The sequence below is a fragment of the Haplochromis burtoni genome, unplaced genomic scaffold (genome assembly GCF_018398535.1).
Source record: "Haplochromis burtoni strain Fernald_Lab_line unplaced genomic scaffold, NCSU_Asbu1 Contig_206, whole genome shotgun sequence".
Taxonomy (NCBI): domain Eukaryota; kingdom Metazoa; phylum Chordata; class Actinopteri; order Cichliformes; family Cichlidae; genus Haplochromis; species Haplochromis burtoni.
In genome coordinates, this window is record NW_024582567.1 from 1023333 (window position 1) to 1036624 (window position 13292).

Below are 13292 nucleotides of genomic sequence, written 5' to 3' on the forward strand. Positions count from 1 at the left end.
GCATTTTTACTCCAAGTTAACTCAAACTCTCTGACCATCATGCATCTGTATGAAATGTGGGTCCAGTCAGAGTAAATAAAGGAGATGATAAAACTTTATGAAAGGAGTCTAATATGGCTTAGACTCCTTTTGGACTGATGACAGTGATTGAGGTGAGCTGTTGAAGATCCTGAAGATCATGAAATTTTCTGTAAGTGCTGCTATTTTTGCCGGTGTTAGCCACTGTTAGTTGGTGTTACTGAAACTAGTTCTAAAGTAAATAGAAAATGGATCTAATGTCAGACTTTTACAATTAACAAATGAACTCCCATACAATATAAGAATGTAATCAATCAGTTTATCAGATAGAAAGTGTGATTTTTGGGGCACTAGCCTAATGTTATTTTAGCTTATAAACAGCTGTTACTAGCAGATTTATCAGCTGTCAGTAGATGGGAGAGTCACATATTAATTCTAATGATAATAAGCAATTGTGGCAATATCTGAAATAAAAAAAGCATGTTTATGAATGTTTTAGCATGTTAAAGTCCTGAGTTCTGAGGCTTCAGGTGAGGAGAAACAGGATGAGGTGGAGTTGGTTACATTAAGAATAAATTATATCCCACAGAGTCGCACACAGACACAAGTCAAAACCTCAGAAAACATCATTGGAAAAAACACTGTACATCATGTGCACACATCTCAACTGCATGTGGACAGATAGCAGTAATAGTCATTCTAGCAAAATATTAACATTGTTCTTGACACCAAGGGAATCAAAACTGAAAAACCAACAACAAAAATGTTTATTTTACATTTAGCTAACAGTACATACCTGTTCAAATTGTTTACCATTACAAACATCATTATTTTAATAAGAACTTAAATGATCAGGAAAGGGAATATGATGTTGTTATTCTGAAATAGCAGCAAGTAACAAAGTAGTCGTTCAGTGCAGCAGATGGCAATTGAGGAAGTTCCTTTCCCATTTTGATAGAGGTAATCCTTTACGCTTTAAGTCAATTTGGAACAAACGGAAATAAAAAAAAAACAACATAAAAGCTTAGTGTATTTCCTCTGTAATAGCCCAATTTATCCATGGCCATTACACCATGCTTTCAAAGTTAAGTGCAAAATGTTATATTGAGGTAAACCATATGGGTTTTCAGAGCGTTTGTTCATTATGTTAACTTGTTCCCTGTCTGTCTCTTTTTATTATTTGTAAAAATGCTGCCTGATGCCCTCCTTGTCTTTCATTTGCTGCAACTTTATCTGTGAAAATAAAATGTTAACTTTGACTCTACTCATTCTTTAAACATTAAAAAACATTACAAGTTTCCACACAGACTGGTGCTATTTGTGACATTGCCATTTTAACAACTATGTTTTCATTTAGTAGTAAGAGTAGTAAGTAAGTAAGTAGTAAGAATGACTTTTAGACTAAAAACAAGTCTTTTGATTATCTAGACTGGGTGATAATTACTTTACAGTATGAAATATGTCCATTGTACTATATTTATTATTTTAATAACACAGTTAGGAGTCTGCGTGTCAGTGTTCTTAGTGCTGATCTATGGAATGCAATAACAATAAGTAAATAATCAGTGAGTCAATCAATCAGTAAATCAAGTGATTTAGTAAGCTAGTAAACAAATCCAGAGATACTAAATGTAGAATGGTTGCATGCAGTCTACATAATCAAACAGTCCTAAAGACTTACTTTTACTCTGTTACTGAAGCACTATGACCAGCTGCCTTACGAGAAGAAACCAATTGCATTTAACGAAGTCCATTTGTTTTTAAGGCACAATGTACTCATCCAGCTACATTTCACTTATTTAATTTAAGGATATACTTTGTTAAATTAATCTAACAAAGGAAATCCTGCACAGTACAATACAGTACAGTGTATTTTAGAATGGCTTTGAAATCTATGCTTCCATTGTTTCTGTCCTTTTAGTTGAGTTGCAGCAGTGAACAACAGCTCTTTGTATCAAGCTGTCATATACATGAGTGATGGAGTTTGGGGAGCACACACTTGAGTACACACAGCATGCTTTGCGTATATATCCAAGTCTCAATCATACCCTCTATATTCCATCTTCATTCAGTCTTATAAGACAGCACATAAAGAGTGGTATCTGTGCCAAACTGTTAGTTTCCATTAATACTCAAAGTTTTTACTTTAAACAACATTCTGGACAACATTGGATCTATCAATAAAATTGTATTAACATTATCCATAATTATCCATAAAGTATAAAATAAGTAAAATTTATTTTGATACAGAATAAATATAAAATCAGCAAAAGAGATTGAAAAGAAGAAGTCTGGAGTCTGGCCCTTTAGTGCTCTGTATGTGAGGGCACTGGTGGGCCGATGGTGATTTTTATGGGCCAATGATTTTGTTTTCTTTGAAGATGAAACCAGGAGATGTCCTTACTGAATCATCAGAGCTGAACAGGTGATGGAGAAACAGGTTTACCTTTTAGGTGACATGAATGAGGTGAAGGGAAGTTATGAACTGTTTCTGAGAGACAAATAACACCAGGATCCTTTTTCTAAGTAGCTGACAGCTGGTAACTGTGCAGAGGCAGATCTAGCAAAGTTTTGCCAGGGGGCCAGGTAGGGCATTAACAGGGAAAGGGGGGCACAAAGAAATCCTTTTCTTTCTTATTCTCATGTAAAATGTCTAGCTTTAAATTAAAAATTATCTGAATCTTATAACAAACGTTTTCATCTGATGTAAAATGTATAGAAATCATGCAAATACCAACGAGACAGTGTACATCAGTCACAACAGCATTTGTTTTCATTCAAAGGCTTTATGGCTTTTCCTATAATACCTGGTGGGCCGGTCTCTAGTCAAAATGCCCAGGCCGATTTTTTGTCCCAGTCCAGCCCTGGTGTAGGGTGTCAGCTTACTTCTGAAGAAGGATGCAAAACTTTTTGAAAGAAGTCCAAAACAAGTCGGTGAGTCAGTGAAGCTCACTTCTGACCAATGGCAGTGATACTTGTGAATTGTTGATCATATAATGAACTTTTCTGTTCTTGCGTTTGCTGCTGTTAGCCACTGTTTGCTGGTTTATTAACTACTTTTTAATGGACTTAATGCTCTCATATCTTACTTAGCAAAAAAGGTTCCATATGATGTGAGAATGCAGTCATAATGTTAACTTCTAACCAGCCGTTGCTGTTTAGCCAGCTCCTTGACAGCTATCCGGGGACAGGAGGGTCAAATGTCTAATCTGCTGACCATAAATAATTGCAACAAAATCACCATAAATAAGCATATTTATGCACATTTTTCACAAACTGGCACTCCCTACCATGTATTTAATTCTAAGTTCATGAGACTGAATTTATTTGTTAGAAGACATAATTACAGAGAAATCAATGTATATTTATGAGTATAATATTTGTTTTTCTATTAAATAAACCAAAACAACTGACTGTACCTTTAAATAACAACATAGTAAGAATAAAGCTGTAAATGTGTATTCACTATTTAATTAAGCCACAGACATATGTCGTAGTTGTACCATAGTGCAGCACATACAGATTTATTAAATATGAAATTACAGAAAACAATCTACCCATTCAGGCTAGTAGCCTATGGCTCTCTAACAAACCTCTGCATGTAGCTTGGACTGACGGTAAAAGGAGGGTATCTTAAGGTCATCACCATCCCTTGCAGCTCACTGGAGCCATAAGTTGATAAATTCAGAGGGGCGTTTGCCCTTCAAGCTGCACAATTTGCTAGCAGCCCTGTCTCTGTTAGGCCTGTGCTAATCTAATGCCAACTGTCTGCCTGTGAAGAAAAATGGAAAAATTGTTTGTGAAAAATGAGTGTCAAACCCCTTCCTTCACCCAAAGCCCCTAATCAGAAATATGGTCAGTGGCAGCATTTATTAGACCTAAGAGAATTTCTTTTTTTCCCCTCTAAGGAGAAGTAAATGCAGGCATTTATAGAATTGATTTAACATGCCAGCGTTCCTTTTCTATATAAGTGGCTCATTGTTAAGAGCAGCCTACCAGGGCAGTGCATGGTAAGCACCAAGTAGCACTACTGCTGTTTAGCAATAATATTTTACCATGTATTTTTATTTTTTTTTTAAGAATTCTGACAAAGAAATTCCTTGTTCTTTAACATACAGTAATTCCTGAAAATGTTTAGTTGACTGGACACCTTAAGAAAATCCTTTGCAAGTGGTTATTTGCCAACAGAGTCCATCTGTCCATGTCTGTTTGCACTGAAGAATCGAATTAATCTATCATTTAGTCAAAAAAGAATGAAACGAATTCATACCATGTTAAAGGTAATCCCTTTATTTTTTTTGTTGCCGGTCCTTTCATTTATAATAAAAGTCATTTAAATGAGTTTTATGTTGGAACACTTTTAATTAATATGTATGAGCGAATAATAACTGTTGTGTGCTGTGTTATTCATTTATTTAATTATTTTCTCAGATAACAAATTTTCCTAGCACGGCTGTTTTGGACATGCTTCACACAAACACGCGTGCAAACACATGTAGAAACACGGGGCAGGAAATATACACCAGTCGCACCACTACAGACGGACATACATGCACATGCACGCAGACACACACACACACACACACACACACACACATACACACATGCATGCACGCACACACCCGTACCCCTACCCAATAACCTAACACCCCCATAAGCGCCTTTTCTGCATGCCTCTGCCATAACTAACTGGATTAGTCAGCCACAATCGATTTGGCACATGCTATCAAAACCAAACAGCCAATCTCCTCTCCCTCGTCCATCTCAGCCCTTGCTCTTTCTTCCCATCTCTCCCCACCTCTCATTTGCTACATGCCTGCTTTCCTTTCCCTTTCCTCACTCCATCTGTCCTCCCTTCTACTCCTCCATCTCTCATTTCTTCTTTCACTTGCACATTTGCCCCACTCCCCCTTCCCCTCCTCATTCCTCATTTCCCTTCATGCCTTGCTTGGCCCTTCCTTTTGTCCCATTACAAACTATACTATCAATCTATGCAGCCTTACTCTTTTTTATTTCTGCTCTTTTGTTTTGTTTTTTTCTGCTTTAGCCACTCCTCAGCTTAGTGTTTCTTTTACTCCTTCCTGGACTATTCACCACATTACCAAATTTGAGCATTTTATACATTCATGAATTGAATTCTATTTACTCCCCTGCTTTGCACATTGTCCTTTTCCACCTGTCCTCTTACCTTTCTCCTAGCTTTATAAAAAAAACTTTTCCTCCCTCCATCATTTTCCTCTCCTGTCCTTCACCATGACTTCTTTTGCTGTTCTCATCCCTCCATGCGGGTGAGCCACTGCTGTTCTCCTCCTCACTGCACATTCATCCATCCTTTCTTTCACTTCACCAGCCAAATCACTCTCTAACAGATGCCGCACTCATTCAGTTGGTCCCCCAAGTGTATGGGTGTGTGTCTGAACGAGTGTCTGTTGTGTCGGCGTAATTAAGCATGCGTGTGTGAGGGAGCACGTGTGGGCATGTGTGCATGCGTATGTCTCAGTGGAACAGGCCTGGCCAAGGCTAATTGCTGCCTCCTACCTGGTGGTGACAGGCCTAATCAAGGATGATGAGCTCACTGTTGGTCTCTCTCTCTGTCTCTCTCTCTCTCCCTTACTCTCTTTCTCTTTCGCTTCTTTTGGCAGTAAAAAAAAATAGATAGACAGCCTCCAGTCCCCCATTATGGGTTGTTTTTGGAGAGGAGAGGAGGATGGGAGGATGATGGCAGGGGGGAAGGAGAGCAGGAGGGAGAAAGAAGGACGAGGCTTTTCATTTCAGCTCTTTCCTCTTAAGGGGACAGCATGGGAGCAAAAATTGGCCAGAGTGCTTGAGGCGTTGAGGTACACAGGTTGCAGCACAATGGGCCTATTCACCTCCTCTCAAATAGTGAAGGGGCCAAAATGATTGGATGAATGAATAAATGAATGAATAAATTTTGTTTTCGGGTGTTTTGGGGGTAAGGTGGGGAGATGGCATGATGGGGGGTTGAGTGGGGTGTCTAGCCATGTGTGCACATATGTGTATGTGTGAGGCAGATTGTGTGTCACTGGATTTGAAGGGTATGGCTATCCAACAACTGCCTCTTGTGGTCCAAAACTGCTTGAGTCTTGAATTAGAATAATGGTATTTGGCCTGAACAGGAACGTAGCAGATGTGTTTGTGCTTGTGTCTCTGTGTGTATGTCCATGTGTGCATAGTATTCATGAGTGGGAGTGTCTTTATAAAGCTCATTGAGAAATACCTAATGTCTAATATCACAAAATGCCCCACATAAATAAATTAATTTTCAGGCCTGCATGAAGTCATACTATCCCTCCTTCTTTCTCTCCGTTACCTCACACATTCACTTCTGCAGACACATAATACACTCATGTACAGTGTTGGGGAGTAACGGAATACATGTACCGCCGTTATGTATTTAAAATACAAAATATGAGTAACTGTATTCCATTACAGTTACCGTTTAAAAGGGTGGTATTCAAAATACAGTTACTTTGTTGAAATAAATGGATTACACGGCGGTACTTTCCTGTTTCATATTTTGGCAATTCCAATTTCTGGTGGAAACCCAAACAAAACACACATTAAGAGGCTCTAATCCCTGGGTCTCAATCCCGCGGCCCATGTCACCCCTACTTGCATAATGATGTGAAGAAAAAAAATTTTTTTTTCATTTTCAAAAAATGATTTAATATGAAGGCAATAGGCAGAGTGTTACAGGCATTGCCCTAAAGAATGTAGCCTCATGGGCAGTGTAGTCCGTGCTGCAGGGAGGATGGACTGCCATACCAGTTCTGTGTCTGTGAGCGCAAGGGAGGGAGAAAAAGGAGAGCCTAAAAGTACGAGTTTTCACCGACTAGAAACAGGAGATGGAAGCATGTAAATATAATAATAACCACTACAGCCAAAAAGAGTGCCTGACGAGCCCAGTTGTAAGTAAGCTATTAAGACTCGACTGTACACTGTGTTCGTGTTTTCCTCCGAAACAATAAGTTCTGTTGGAGCAGCCTTTCAACGCCTCTCTCTGTCTCTCGCTAGCAAAGTTGACCCAGACAACAAAGTAAAGCTAGTTTTCGGCTACGGAACCCGACGTATTAGCCAGAGGTCCCTTTACGGTTTTATGCTTTTATGGTTCGGAGCCGCGGACCTGTTTTATATATGTGCAGAATAGCTATCTATACGAGATCGCTGCAAAAAGTGCAGCCTTACCTAATGTCCACCCTACTGAACTCATCTTGTTACTCATATTAAGAATTTAAAATCTAGTTGGTATTGCTATGGCAAATAACCTTCAGTAATAGTAATAAATCACACAGCAATAGTACATCATAATATATTAAGTAATCCAAAGTATTCAGAATACAGAATATGTTTCAAAATAAATTTTGTATTCTGTAATCTGTAGTGGAGTACATTTGAAAAGTAACCTTCCCAACACTGCTCATGTATATTAAATTCCTTTAATATAGTTGTAATCGTTTATCTTTTTTCACTTACCCTTCCTTATTTATACGGATCAAGCATCAGGTTGTGAAGAAAATCTTGGAATGTCACCAGCTCATTGATACTCTTGAATCTGAGTTTGTTAGATAAGCCGTGTCAGATACAAAATCCCCAGGAAAAACCTGTGAAGAAATAAATAATTGTAAAGTGGAACACAAAGCCCAACCCATTTCTAAAAATCAACTTACCAGTTTACACACCATGCATTAGAAAATGTTCAATAAATTGCATTTTTCAGACATGGCATTGAGAAATATTGCACAGAGTAAAGACAAAACATACTGGGAAGTCTAGCTGTTCTTGATTGTATCATCGTTTAGTTGATTTTTTGTTTGCAACTAGGATGCTTGTTCTACATCTTTGATTAGCTTTACTGATGTTCTGCATCACAGTCTTAAAGGTAAAGTAAATAACAAAATAGTTTTTTTTTAATGTTTGTAGCCTTTTTTTGTACTTTGGAAACAAACAAAAGTAATGCTTCACAATGTGTTTTTAATCAAGCGTGGTCCTTCAAAGATTTCAGCATTGCCTTTAACTCAGCTCATTCAGCAGTATACTTCATCCTTAGTCATCAAATCCTAGAAAAATCATATTTCCTTTACTATTCAGAGTTCAGATGTTTGACATGTTACATGGCATGCCTTAAAATCTATGAAAAAAAATCATTCACATATTTAAAATCATTCATACTGTTTGGGGTAACATGAGAGCTGTCAATCAATGTCCTTGGCAAAAAATCCCCAAAATCTTTCAAAGATTTATATATTGTATATCAGTTATATACTTCATGTCATCTATTTTGCTCCCTTTCTGCATCTATTTTTTTTTTTTTTTTTTGCTTCATCTCTTCACCACCATCATTTATTCTGCCACACACTGTCTCTCTTGGATCTTCCATTTTCTTACTTCTTACTTATTCCTTGCTGTCTGCGGTTTTTCAAGCAAAGTCAAATTTCACACAAATGACTTTCTTAAAATATCAACCACTCCTGCATATTTAAGACTTATCTGGCCTCTTTGAGTGAAAGCCAATGGGAGAGTGACTAAATTCCTCTTAAGTGATTTAATGGAAATCTTTTATCTCTGCAGTGAGAAGTTTATAACGTATTCAGCACTTTCAGACTGTACAGAAAGAGTTAATATGGTACAGTACACTGGGAAACATATGCAGTGTCATTTACATGGACTGCCTTTGATTTGTCATACTACTGGTACTGCTATATCTCTAGATTCAGCTTACCTGCATATTCATCCTTTTGTATCACTGCTTATTTTTTATTGATAGATTCATTCAGTCATTTTGCTCAATTTCATGAAAATATTAAGGTTTATTTCCTGTCAAAAAAAGTCAATTTAAACTTTCATTCTGTGTGACAGTACTGTTGGTGTTATGTGTGCTCTGACTAATACAGTACAATTACATGCAGAGATTTAGCTTTAGAAGATCGTTTAAAAAACAAAAGACACATAATCCGTCATATACCACATTATACGTCGTTAGCTTCTGTTTCTTTATTGTTGTTCTGCAATATTTATTACTGTTTTTAATGGTGTGATTAATGCTCCCCAATGGAAGTTAATCATTTCTGGACCTAGAAGCACATAGAAATAATGTTTATAACCTAATCAAATATATGTGGTTATAATAAAAGGAAACATAATTTCCCATTGCACGTTATTAGTGAGACATACACTCTGAATAATAATTCTTGGTTTGTTTATGATTTATATGACTATGACTTTCAGGCTGGCCTGAAAAACATCTAATAATTTACACGACACCAAGCAGGAATAGTGAAAAGCTTCATCTGATATGAAAATATGCAAATAACATGACACTATAAAGTCATTAGGTAAAACAACTTACGATGTCTTTTCTCATGCTAAATTAATATTGTGCACAATTATAATCTATCTCAAATTAGAAAGGACACTTTCTTTTTACCCATTCATGATATAGTGGTGAACTAGTTGAGGTCAATACATAAATACAGTAAAAATATAAAACCTCCAATGAAAGAGAACTCTTCATGTTGTTCTTACCCATTACAGCTTCCTATAGAAGAATGCACAGAAAAATCAGGAAAAATGACAATTATATGATCTCATTCACATCACAAACAAACACAACTATTTCATAAACTCTAAATTTAAACAACTTAGATTGGCATTTTTTGCAGACTTGGACACAGAAACTCACAGTCAAAACAGATACTCATGTGTATAGTTTGTATCTTCCAACAAAAAATATATAGAAGCATTTGATGTAAAGTTGTGAATATATTTTCATGGTCAACAGAGTTTTCCATTACAGTAAACCAGCCTACAGAGAAAAAAATGTTAATATTCCACAGAAGCATTCCCGCAGGACACAAATATGTGACTCTATGGTTGCAAATGCTTTTTCCACAGACAAAAACACAATCATAAGAGCATCAGAGGTGGAGAAAAGGAAAAGCTAAATTGGTCCAAATAGGATTTTAAAGTGCACACAATTCCCATACTTTCACTGAGCCATTTGTGATCTGTGTAAACTTAATGGTTGTGGACATTGACCATAATGAAAAAGGATTTCATAGGAGTTTTTCACAGGACCTTTAAGAAATACTAGAATTCCATCAAACCTAACTGATTATACTGTCTTCATTTTGAAGGGAAAATGTGCTGGGCCTGTGTGAATGATAAGTTGATATATGAAGTGCAAAATACAGATATTTGGGTTTTGCAGGACAAAGCATCAACATTGTTGAGATAAAAGAAAAAAATGGCAAGGTTTGTTCTTAAATAGATTATGGTTATGACATGTGCCTCAGGAGGCACAGTGTGTAGTTTTGTGCATCAGTATCATTTATTAATGTCTAATCAGTGGCCTGAGGAAAAGTAACCATCTCTGACTGATATAACCCAGTGCCAGTGACTAAATACACTGTCTTACTGTGTCCAGCACAGTGTTGGTGTTTGCATTAAGGGTATAAAATAATGCTGCTAGATATCAGTAGATTTTGGTCAAGTGGATTCTGTTTCTTACCTCTGTTTCTTACCTCAAAAACAGATATATAATTTAATATTTGTGGTATTTTATGTTTTTATCCCCGAGTTACCTCACAGACTCCGTCATTCATCTGTAGTGACTGTAAGTAGTATATCAGAGAGAAAGTGTGACTTTCTGTTGTTGTTGTTGTGTAGCCAGCTCTTTGTAGGCTGTCCAAAGACGGGAGGGTTGCATGTCTAATCTGACAGTAAGTAACTCTGACAATATCAGGAATAAATAAACATGTTTGTGCATGTTTTCTTGTGAAAGAGCCCTGACATCACTTCAGGAGATGAGGGTTGAGGTGAGGAGGAAGAGGATGATATTTTATTAAGATACTGGCCTTGTTGTCTCTTTCCTTTGCATGTTCACTTTTTTTAGTAAAAGAGACCATTCAAGCCTGCTCTGAATTTGTAATTACACGCTAATCAATGCTAATCATTCCTTTTTTCTTAAATAACCTCAACAGAATGACTGACTATGTCTATAATGTCAAAATTGTTTGTTTTACTCGTGGATATGCATGCATGCTTATAATTTGGGGTTTTTTGCCTGGTCAAAGGTATTTTTTGACTATTTAAGTGTAGTTGAGTAAAAAATAGACTAATGCTTTGGGTTTTTTTGGGTGTGGGGGGGAGGGGATTTAATTGTCTCAGTGCTTGAAAAACTGTATTGTGCACATGAAATTAAAAGCACCTTTAGTTTAAGTAAGATCACGGATGCCAACCAACAACTTCCAAGTTATATTACAGTAAGTATTGAAACCACAACCCTTCCACCTCATACCTCTGATACACGGCCTCTGGCTGCGCTTTGTATGACAGAGACCCATAAAGCCTAAAGTACAGACAGCTAGTCCTTTTCAACTCAGCATTATGCCATAGGAATCATGCACCTGCTTTTAAGACTTCTTCCCCTCTCCTCTCTGCTGGTCTCAGCCTGTATGTGTAGTGTCCGGCTGGGGGATGTGATAACTCAGCCTAAGCCCAGTCAAACCAACTTAATTCTCTCTGTGTCAGAGTAAAGCTTCAGAATCAGCCATTTTATGGTTAAAAAAAGCAGAATGTTCATTTGGCTTCCAGCAGCGAGGTGGGACATCATCTAAAGCCAAAAAGTCTCTCATGCTTGCTTTCCTTTGCTTTCATTATAAATATGCCATTGCCATTGGTCTTTGGTTTGGTGTATTTCTTTGGAGAAGTTCTTTCTCACTCTCTGGTTCTAAACTTTTTTCTTTCTTCTTCTCTTTCATTCCTTTGTTCTTGTTTCTCTCTCTTTTTCCAATATCAAATAAAATACATGAAATAGTGGATAAAGCTTTAGCATGCCTTTGCCAGCAGCCACCAGTCTGAATCATGCCTGCCCATCAAATAATAGTAAATGAATTTTTCAGCATTTGATTTAGTCATGTCAAAAGGCCAATGAAATGAACCCCTGTGACACTAAATCCCTCTGTGCTAGGAAATTGGAACTAAATGTATTTAATATTAACAGGAGCTTTTAGAACACATCCCCAGACCCCAAATCCCTTTTTTTGTTCTCTTTGCAGCACTCTGCTTTGTAGAGTCAGAGGATGAGTTTCTTTTTTGATAGGCCCCGAATCTTTATCCTTTTTAAACCCCGGTATGACCCATTCAGCTTTATTAAGAGGCAAATGTGGCAGCTTTAGAGTTTGCCAACAATGATCAAGTTACTACATATCTGCATTAAATAAACTCGTTCTCACGGAACAGTGTTGAATAATGCATAGACATTATTGTTGAATGTTAAAAACGGTGTTTCTTAACACACCAAATACCAACAAAGTAAACAACTGAAATCTATAGTTTTTCATTAAGTTATCAAGTCATTCAACCTCAATCTAAAAGCAAAGTATATATTTCAAGAGCTTTTTAGAGTGTAGAGCACTACTTTGACTGTAACTTAACATATTAAAAAGTTGCCTATGTCTTGGTAGTTCGTATATGCATCGATCCATCTTCTTCCATTTATCTGGGGCTGGGTTACAGGGTAGCAGCCTAAGAAATGAAGCCCAGACCTTCCCTTGGCCCCTCCCCTAGCTTGTCCGAGGGAACAGCAACCCTAGACACCTCTTCAGAAGACGTGTCAGTGGGATTAAGGAGGTCCTCGAAGTATTCCTTCCACCACCCCAAAATATCCTCAGTTGAAGTCTGAAGCGCTCCACCCGCAAATTACACAGTGCAGGTAGAACACCAAATTTCCCCTCTTGAGCGGCCTGGCGGTTTGCGAGAATGTCTTCAAGGCAGTCTGAAAGTCTTTTTCCATGGCCTCTCTGAAATGGTAAATGAACTGATTCTTAAATAGTGCTATTCTACTCTCCCGGAGCACTCAGTACTCTTTATACAACATGCCACATTCACCCATTCACACAAGCACTTTCTTCTATACTTTTAAGTGTTTTCCAACTAACATTCATACTCCGATGGATGCATCAGAGGCAACTTGGGGTTAGTATCTTGCCCAGGGATATTTGGCATGCAGACTGGGGAAAGTCAGGGATCGAACCACCAACCACTCGAGTTTTTGCTTCAGCCAGTGCCCAAGCACGTCCTGCTTGGCCTGTTGGTACCTACTGGCTGCCCCCAAAGTCTTGCAGGCTAGCCAAGCCCGATAGGACTCCTTCTTCAGCCTGATGGTTGCCTTCACCTCTGGTGTCCACCATCTGGTTCTGGGGTTACCACCACAACAGGCACCAACCACCTTGCGGCCGCAGCTCAATGCAGCA